The sequence below is a fragment of the Pollachius pollachius genome (genome assembly GCF_949987615.1).
Source record: "Pollachius pollachius genome assembly, chromosome: 1".
NCBI classification, from domain to species: Eukaryota; Metazoa; Chordata; class Actinopteri; order Gadiformes; family Gadidae; genus Pollachius; species Pollachius pollachius.
In genome coordinates, this window is record NC_136934.1 from 30,767,866 (window position 1) to 30,776,835 (window position 8,970).

The window sequence follows — 8,970 nt, forward strand, 5'->3', positions numbered from 1 at the left end:
TGAGCTGCCTGCGGATGCTGGCCCTTCTGAGGGGGCCCCCGGCCGTGCGAGGGGCCATTTGGTGGAGGAAGCTGCGACAGAGCGCCTGCATGACGTTCTCGTCTGGAAATGAAAGAGAGTTTAGTCTCTCTGACACTTACTGCATGGGGTCACCTGGAAGTAATAGGATCAGTTACAGTCCTAGACTCTATTGATCCTACTCTATCCTACTCTATCCGATTTTTATATATATATATATATATATTTATGAGTAATAATTCCAAAACATAAAAAAATAAGTTATACAGTATTGTTTTTGCAATTATAGATATTTATAAAGATAATGTTTATAATCTGTTCATTCAAATGTTTGCATTAATAACGATACCCCACAACCTAAACGTACATAGAGTATAATTTCAGAAAAAAATTATATCGTTATTTTTTTGCCCCATATTTCTTTATGAAAGACAATATAACTCTGTTCACAGCATTTTATAAAAATTAAAATTAATTAACACAAATAAACAGCCAATAACATTTATACCTCCAACACCAAAATGAACCGCATGGCCATCCCCGTCATAGATGGCCCAGAGTGAGAGCCCCGTCCCTGGGTACACAAACTCAATCAGGTCCCCCACTTGGGCTCCAGATACATTCTGATCGATCTAGAGTGGAAAAGAAAAAAGCTTTACCTGTAGTCGCAGTAACAGTGCCATGATAATGGTTAAGTTTTTATTTTATTTTTCTTGTAATATATATTTTTCTAATATAATCTTGATAGTCAGTGGTAGTGGTAGTACATTAAAGTTACACACATTTACAAATTTAAAATTAAAAAGAAATCTCAACTTCCAGAATAACATTGCATTTTGATAGATCAGCTGATACATTTAAGCTGATAATTGTAAACATTAAATAAGTGTATTAAATGAAATAATGAGAAACAAACCAAATAATCTAAACACATACGTTTTTTTTAATTTGAATAATATTTCCATTTCCATTAAAAAATACTTTTAAATCAGTAAATGTAAATTGCAGAGAAGGAATATTTAGATTGTTTAACATCACTACTTTAAAATGTTCCCATCTATAGGCAGCAGTGGCTCAGGACGTAGAGTGGGTTGACTGCTAGTTCGATCCCCGGCTCCTAGTGTCAAGGTGTCCCCGAGCAAGGCGTCTCACCCTAACTGCTCCCGACGAGCTGTCTGTTGCCAAGCATGGTTGACACCGATGTGTGTGTGTGAATAGGTGAATATTTGGCAATAATTGTAAAGCGCTTTGAATGGCCACTTAGAAAAGTGATATAAAGCCAAAAGATATGTCCATTTACCATGCAAAGCATTTGAAAAAGAAACACCCTAAACATTGGCAGACTTTTATAAGGATGGCAGTTTAAAGTTCTTACCTGTTTATTTTGTATTTGTGCAAAAAAGCTATTCCACATTCCAAACATATCCATAGTTGCCGCAAACTAAGGTCTCCGTACGTACTAACTGGAATGCATTATTACGTACATATATGACTATGTTCAATAGGTCATGTTGTGTTGTTATTTCCTGATGACCTTGACAGTATCAGTTATTAAGATGGAAGATAGGATGATAAGTAACCATATTAGACTAAATTTGAAATGGCAGTGACTTTAAAGTGTTTTCAAAGTTTGTTTATTTTTTCTACATTATGTACAGGCCTTGGTCGAATTTTAGTTTTAGGTTGAATCTTAAGTTGAACATAATTATTCAGAGCAAAATATGAATTCCCCTTCCTTCCGTTAAAGTCTCTCTCTCTCTCTCTCTCTCTCTCTCTCTCTCTCTCTCGCTCTCTCTCTCTCCCTCTCTCTCTCTCTCTCTCTCTCTCTCTCTCTCTCTCTCTACCATATATGAACACAAAAACATATGGTTCTTCAATATATTACATAATAGAGGCTGATTTGATCAAAGCCAATATATTGACCATATATTGCAAATTTGGCTCAACATAAACAGAGATATTGATATATTATTGAAAATGCTTATGCAAATATTACATGTGTGTGTGTGTGTGTGTGTGTGTGTGTGTGTGTGTGTGTGTGTGTGTGTGTGTGTGCAGAGTGAGTAAGGGGTGAGGAAGGGGTGACAGGTAGCTGTTACAGGGACGATTTAGGCCTACTTGACCTGATCATTCAACCAGACCCTGAGGAGGATCAACAGTGGTGACAAAAGTATGCACGTTCTTTACTCAGGTATGAGTACAGATAGTATGACTCTGGTTAAAGAAGAAGTACTGATTCAACTTCTATACTTAAGTAAAAGTAGACAACTACAGGCTCTGAAATGAACTCAAAATATGAATGTAAAAAGTTGCCCTCTAAAATTTCTACCTGCTGTTTCTGTGCAAAGCTAACTTAACCTCACATCATATTAATATATAATTTGAAGACTGGTAAATATTTCTTTTCTCCTAAACAAACATTTCCGCTCACCTACGTACGGATGTAGTCTGAGGTGGTTCGTCTCCTCTCCTCCCATTCTCCTCAGTCTGCTCTTTTTCCTATCCTGCCTCTCACCTTAAGTTACATAGGACTCAATCCCCCCTCCCCCTCGTCACCTATTGCTAGGCCCTGTGGTGTGGATGGTTATTGAGATCCCAGTGTGTCTGAGCAGGGGTGATAACAGGAACCCAGGTGCCACCGGCACACCACACTGCTTAATTAATTAATGAGACTGCAGGCCTGCGTTTTCCAATTCCACCTCGCCAGCAACCAGGGTGGGGGGCGGGGGTGGGTTGGGATGGGCTGGTGGGGGGGGAGCACAGTCTCTAAGAGGAAAGATGTTTAGGTTGAGGTTTTCATTGGATGTGTGTGCGTGTGTGCGTGCGTCGGCCTGTGTGTGTGCGTGTGCGGGTATGTAAATGTGTGTGTGTGTATGGGAGGGTATGTGTGAGTGTGTGTTTTATGGGCGAATATCTATTTTGTTGGCAGTTTGGGAGCCGCTCTCCTCGTTAGTGGAATATTAAGTATGAACGGCGTATTTTTACCCCCATGCCCTGACTTTAAATCACATGTTGTGATTGGTTGTTCATCATGTTAATCGGCTAAATGGGAGCTGATGATGAGAAAACACAACTAGTGTAACTGATCACCCTGAAGCCTGCTGGTTAACCAGGTCACCGGTGGCTGTACCCCACAAAGCCAGCGGAGTCAGATCAGGGTTCACACTCAACACACTTCACCGCAAACTAGAACACATATAACACAATAAAATGAATATTGTTTTACAGATGAGTAACCAAACGAAAATGAGCCATAATGACTTACAATACATACAACAATATAAAACGTGTGTTTTTTTTATTCTTGATTTTGGTAATGTTACTATGATGACAATGAAGGGTTAACATACGGGGAAGATGTGCCGAGCTCATACTGAATAATGCATTCAAAAATAAATGTCTTAAACAAAAGCAGTTCTACATTTGTATTCAAAGATCATATTTAGGAGCTGTTTAACATCTAACATGTTATCAAATTATTCATTTCACCCTTTACTGCTTCCATAAACTATTCCAATATATTAGCCTGTACCTCATAAATGTTTATACTTTAGCACCCTTTCTCTCTCACTCTCTCCTGATCTCCTCACCCTTTCTCTCTCTCTCTCCTGATCTCCCTCTTCCTGTCTCTCTCTCGCTCGCTCTCTCCCTCTTCCCATCTCTCTCTTTCTCTCTCTCTCTCTCTCTCGTTCCATCTTCCTCACTGTTTTTCACGTTCTCTCATTGGCAAACAAACTTGCAGGAAGCAAATGATTTACCGAAGCTATATAAACTCCATGCTATATTCCCTCTCTGGGATGTTCAAAACACCTTTATAATCTTTGCCCATGGCAAGTTATAGAGGGCCTCTATAAAACTTGGATAACGGTGGATAGAGAAGTCTAATGCCTTGTTCCACTGTGCTTTGAGGCTCTTTATTACTGGCAGATAAGACAGCCGATATATTTGAGACACTTAAGACATGCATGGGCAAAGCTATATCCTGTATATAATAGTTTTGAGGTATATTAATACAGTTTGAACTGTAACTGAGAATTATTATCCAAAGGGGAGGCGGACTGAAGGCGGACTGAATACCTCCAATATTTCCAATATAATAATCATTTTCAAAAATGTTTCTGGGAGAATAAATTACAATATTAGTTTGTATTCAGTTTGTATTGATAATTCTTCAATATTAAGGACTTAACATAAAGTTTAATATATGGTTTATTCATGAAGACACGTCACACACTCCCATACACACGTGCACACACACACACACACACACACACACGCACACACAAACACACACACACACACCTGTTCTTCTTGGAGCAGCGGCAGATGGAGGAGAGGGAATGGGAGGGAGGAGAAGGGACCCTCCTCCCCTGTGAGCCTGGCTCGCTGCCAGCCTCCATCCCCCTGTAATCAGCTGTGTGTCAGTCATCAGGCTCAGCTCAAAACACACACACATTCACATGTATGTGTCTAGGGCATGCAAGCACCACCCTCCACACACACACACACACACACACACACACACACACACACACACACACACACACACACACACACACGCACACACGCACACCCATACACAGCTGACAGGTAAACCACAGCTGTATTTCTCCTTTGTTCCTGCTTAGTGTTAACCTCTGTTAAATGTATTATTAATGATAGTAATAATAAGAGTAGATATTGGCCCTGGTGTTTAGGGTGAGAGTTGAATTGCCGGCCTGCCCTCAGGGACCCAAGGTCTCTATGATGGTGCTGAGGGCCGAGTATGGAGTGATGGGGTGGAGGTGTGGGAGGGGGACGGGGGAGTAAAGTAGGGAGAGAGTGCATGGCTCTCCTCTGGCCCCATACAGAGGAACGGAGCCAGTGGGCACATGCCACAGGGTCCCAGGACGGCAAAGCCCCCCCCCCCCCTCCCCCAGCACAGCCGGAGCAGCTAACCTCAGCTGATTAGACACACAGGGGCGGGCGTGTGTGTGTGTGTGTGTGTGTGTGTGTGTGCGTGTGTGTGTGTGTGTGTGTGTGTGTGTGTTTGTCTGTTACGGACCCTCTTTATATTGTTTAGGTTGTTTATGCACTCTAGCACCCCCTGCTGGTGCTATTATGTTCTGTGGCTTATTTTCTAGCTTTCACCTGCTTCCAGCTGCCAATTGGCAATCATTCCCTATACCTGTTGGTGAAGCCTACTTAAGCAGACCAGACCCTGGAAGCAGTCTCTCTCTCAACACGAAGATTTGCGGTTGGGCTTTAGTCTTGCCACCTCTTCCTTCTTCTGTCTCCTGCGTGAGACCATTATTGTTCGGCATTTGGCTGTTTAGGTCACTTATGACTTTATGCGGGAACCTGATTAAAACCCCAATTTTTCAGTTATTCTCATGTCTATCTATTCATGCCTGCGCCCAGACAATGGGCCGTAACTGTGTGTGTGTGTGTGTGTGTGTGTGTGTGTGTGTGTGTGTGTGTGTGTGTGTGGTCACATCTGTGAGACAATGCCCTCCTGCTGCCAGAGCACGTGTGTTATCATGTACAACCCAACTTGCTCTCTCTCTCTCTGTCTCTCTGTCTCTGTCTCTCTCTGTATCTCTCGTTCTTTACCATTCTACCTCTCTCTACCCTTTCTCTCATTCCCCACCTCTACGTTTTTCTCTCCCTTTCCTTCACTCTCTCTCTTCTCTGCTCCCCTCTTCCCCCCCCCCCACTCAATTAGTATCTTCTTTTCACAAGATATGTGTGTGTATGTTTGTGTGTGCATATATACGTGTGTGTGTGTAAGTGTGCGTGTGTGTGTGCGGGTGCACAGAGATGACCTGTTTGATTGAGCTGTCAGGTCGGCAGGCAGCAGATGAAGATTAATGGAGCACACAAACAATAAGGGGCTGGCAATGATCATAAATATGCTAATGTCCGTTATCAATACCCATGCCACCATAAATGAGGGACGGCTGTTGTGGACGTGTATCTGGAGAAGAGACGTGGTGTAGGAGTTAATTCAGGTTACTGAGGTAAATCATCCCCCACCACACACACACACATATACGTGTAAGCACACACACACACACACACACACACACACACACACACATACACACACACGCACACACAAGCAAAGACAGACACACAAACACAGACACACACACAGACACACACACACGTCTAAGCACACACACACACACACACACACACACACCATTCCATCCACTGCGATGATGGAATGGAGAGATGAGTGTCCCATGTGTTGTGTTTGGTTTGGAGGTGGTTCTCATTCAGGGGAAAACATGATTAGTATTGCATAAAAAAGTGTTTATTATGTGTGTGTGTGTGTGTGTGTGTGTGTGTGTGTGTGTGTGTGTGTGTGTGTGTGTGTGTGTGTGTGTGTGTGTGTGTGTGTGTGTGTGTGGAGGTGCTGGGTCTGTGTGCCAGGTCTCTGATTAAGAGTAGAGTTGCAGTTAATGGCACAATGTGAGTGTGATGAGGGGAGGGAAAAGCAGATGAAAGAGAGATGGACACCTCCATTCACTTAACTGATGAAGGGAGTCTTTGTTGCCTTGTCCTGTTCTCTGGTCCCTGCGGACCCCCTCTACCGAGGCCACAGCCCACTCCACATTTATTTTACTTTCTTTCTAATAAAGAAAATACTACATTATTTGTCATCATGTGTTCTCTCTCTCTCTCTCTCTCTCTCTCTCTCTCTCTCTCTCTCTCTCTCCCTTGTTCTCTTTATCTTTCACCCCCCTCCTTATATCTTCCTCTCTCTCTCTCTATTCATTTTCTCCCTCCCAGCCCCGTCTCTCTCTCTCTCTCTCTCTCTCTCTCTCTCTCTCTCTCTTACTCTCTCTCCCACTCCCTCCCTCTCTCTCTTTCTCCTCTCTTATCCTGTCTTAATCTCCCTCTCTCAGGCCAATCTAGTTCACAGGACAAACAGGAAAGTAAACCTGGTTAGGGTCCACTTCATCACCTGAATACACACTTTTGTTTTTGTCTCCTACCCCTTCTACACACACACGGACACTAACACACACACACGCACACACACACACACACACACACACACACACACACACACACACACACACACACACACACACACACACACACACCTCAGTACTTTTAGGTCTGAGAAGTCCACGGGAAATGGATAGGGGGCTTACAGTACCCCCCCAGCCCCCCATCCCCTGACCTTACTTGTCCTTTTACAAATGTACATTCCGACGCTTGAGTACTCACAAGTGCACAATATGTGGGGAAATACACACCGCCCTGCTGAAGCTGATAGAGGGGGTGATTTGTGCGTAATTATTGTGTGTGTATGTGTGTGCAGATGGATGGTGAGCTTAATGGTGACACAGGGAAGTAGCCATGATTGGGGCTAATGAGCACACAAGGGACTCTGGGAGGCGTTGGCCCACCAAAAATGGGCCTTCCTGCTTCAGATACACCTCCCATGGCCCCCCCTGCTGAGCCATGTCACCTCACATCCCCAGAGAACAGGAGTGTGTGTGTGTGTGTGTGTCTGTGCGTGTGTGTGTGTGTGTGTGTGTGTGTGTGTGTGCATGTGTGAGTGTGTGTGTGTGTGTGTGTGTGTGTGTGTGTGTGTGTGTGTGTGTGTGTGTGTGTGTGTGTGTGTGTGTGTGAGAGAATTTATTTGTCTAGATAGTGCTTTGAATTCTCAGCGGTCCCTGTGGTCATTATAGATGAACTCTGCTGAGCTTTTTGTTATTGTGCTCTATGGACAGAGACTGTGGGAGAGCATTTAGACCTGGATCCTAACAGACACAGATTCAAGGTCACAACTAACTGGGGAGACGCACTATAGACACATTTCTGCAAAACAGCTGTTTTAGGGGATTTACAATGTGATACGATGCAAATAATTAAAAAAGTGTCGGTTGATCAGGTGACACACGGGCGGTTTGTTATAGTGCAGATGTGAGTGTTGTTTAAGTGGTGATGTTTCTTTTTGATTGGTGTTTAAGAGGAAAGGTTTTCTGTGTCAGAGTCTCATTACAATGCACAGGGTGTCAATGATTTCACTGGGAGGCTGAAGAGTTATAGATTACTGGCTGAAACAGGTAGGTGCTATGGAGCAGTAGCAGCCCCACACACAGGTATCGAAGGCAGGGCATGGTTCTCCACTCCCTCCATCTCTCCGTCTCTCTCTCTCTCTCTCTCTCTCTCTCTCTCTCTCTCTCTCTCTCTCTCTCTCTCTCTCTCTCTCTCTCTATCTCTTTGTCTCCCGAGGCTGTTGAGCTTAACCGGAAGCAAGGCTCTGATTAACTGGACTAATGACAGAACGTCCCAGAGCTCCCATAACCCAACCCCACCATAATCACTGCTTTAGGCCCAGGCCAACCTGTGTATCTAACAGACGGACAGAGAGTAATTTCTGTCATCCTAATTGATCAGCAGTCCTTCCTAAGCCCGTGGTCAGTATCGGCTCGGCTCACGTTAAAGCCAAAGAAGTCGAACACGTCTGCATAATTGGACTTATTCATAGGGGAAGTTTTGTCGCCTTAGTAAAGACAGGTGATGTTTTCTTGTTAATATTTATACATCTAAGAAGGTTTCTAAATGTCTGTGTGCGCAGTTTTCTGCTGTTGGGTCAACGCTGATTGACACATCATCGGTGGCGTCTTATCTCTCCAGCAAACATTGAATCAACACAGAAGGACCGTTCCTCCCTGGGCACACACAGATGAACCCCCCGCTGCTCACACATGTGTACATACTGACACAGTGCATGCTTTTGTTCAGAGACGTGGCTCTGCACGAGTGCCAAACATGAAGGATAAACCCTTAAAGTGTAAACATCAGGTGCATAAAAATGAATGTATGTGCTTCTGTGTGTGAACCTGTGTTTGTGTGTGTGGGCCCATTAACCAGTGGACCACTGAAAGAAAGAAGGTGAGAGTGTTTGTGTGTGGATGTGCAGGTGTCTGAAAGGAGAAGGGAGGGGAG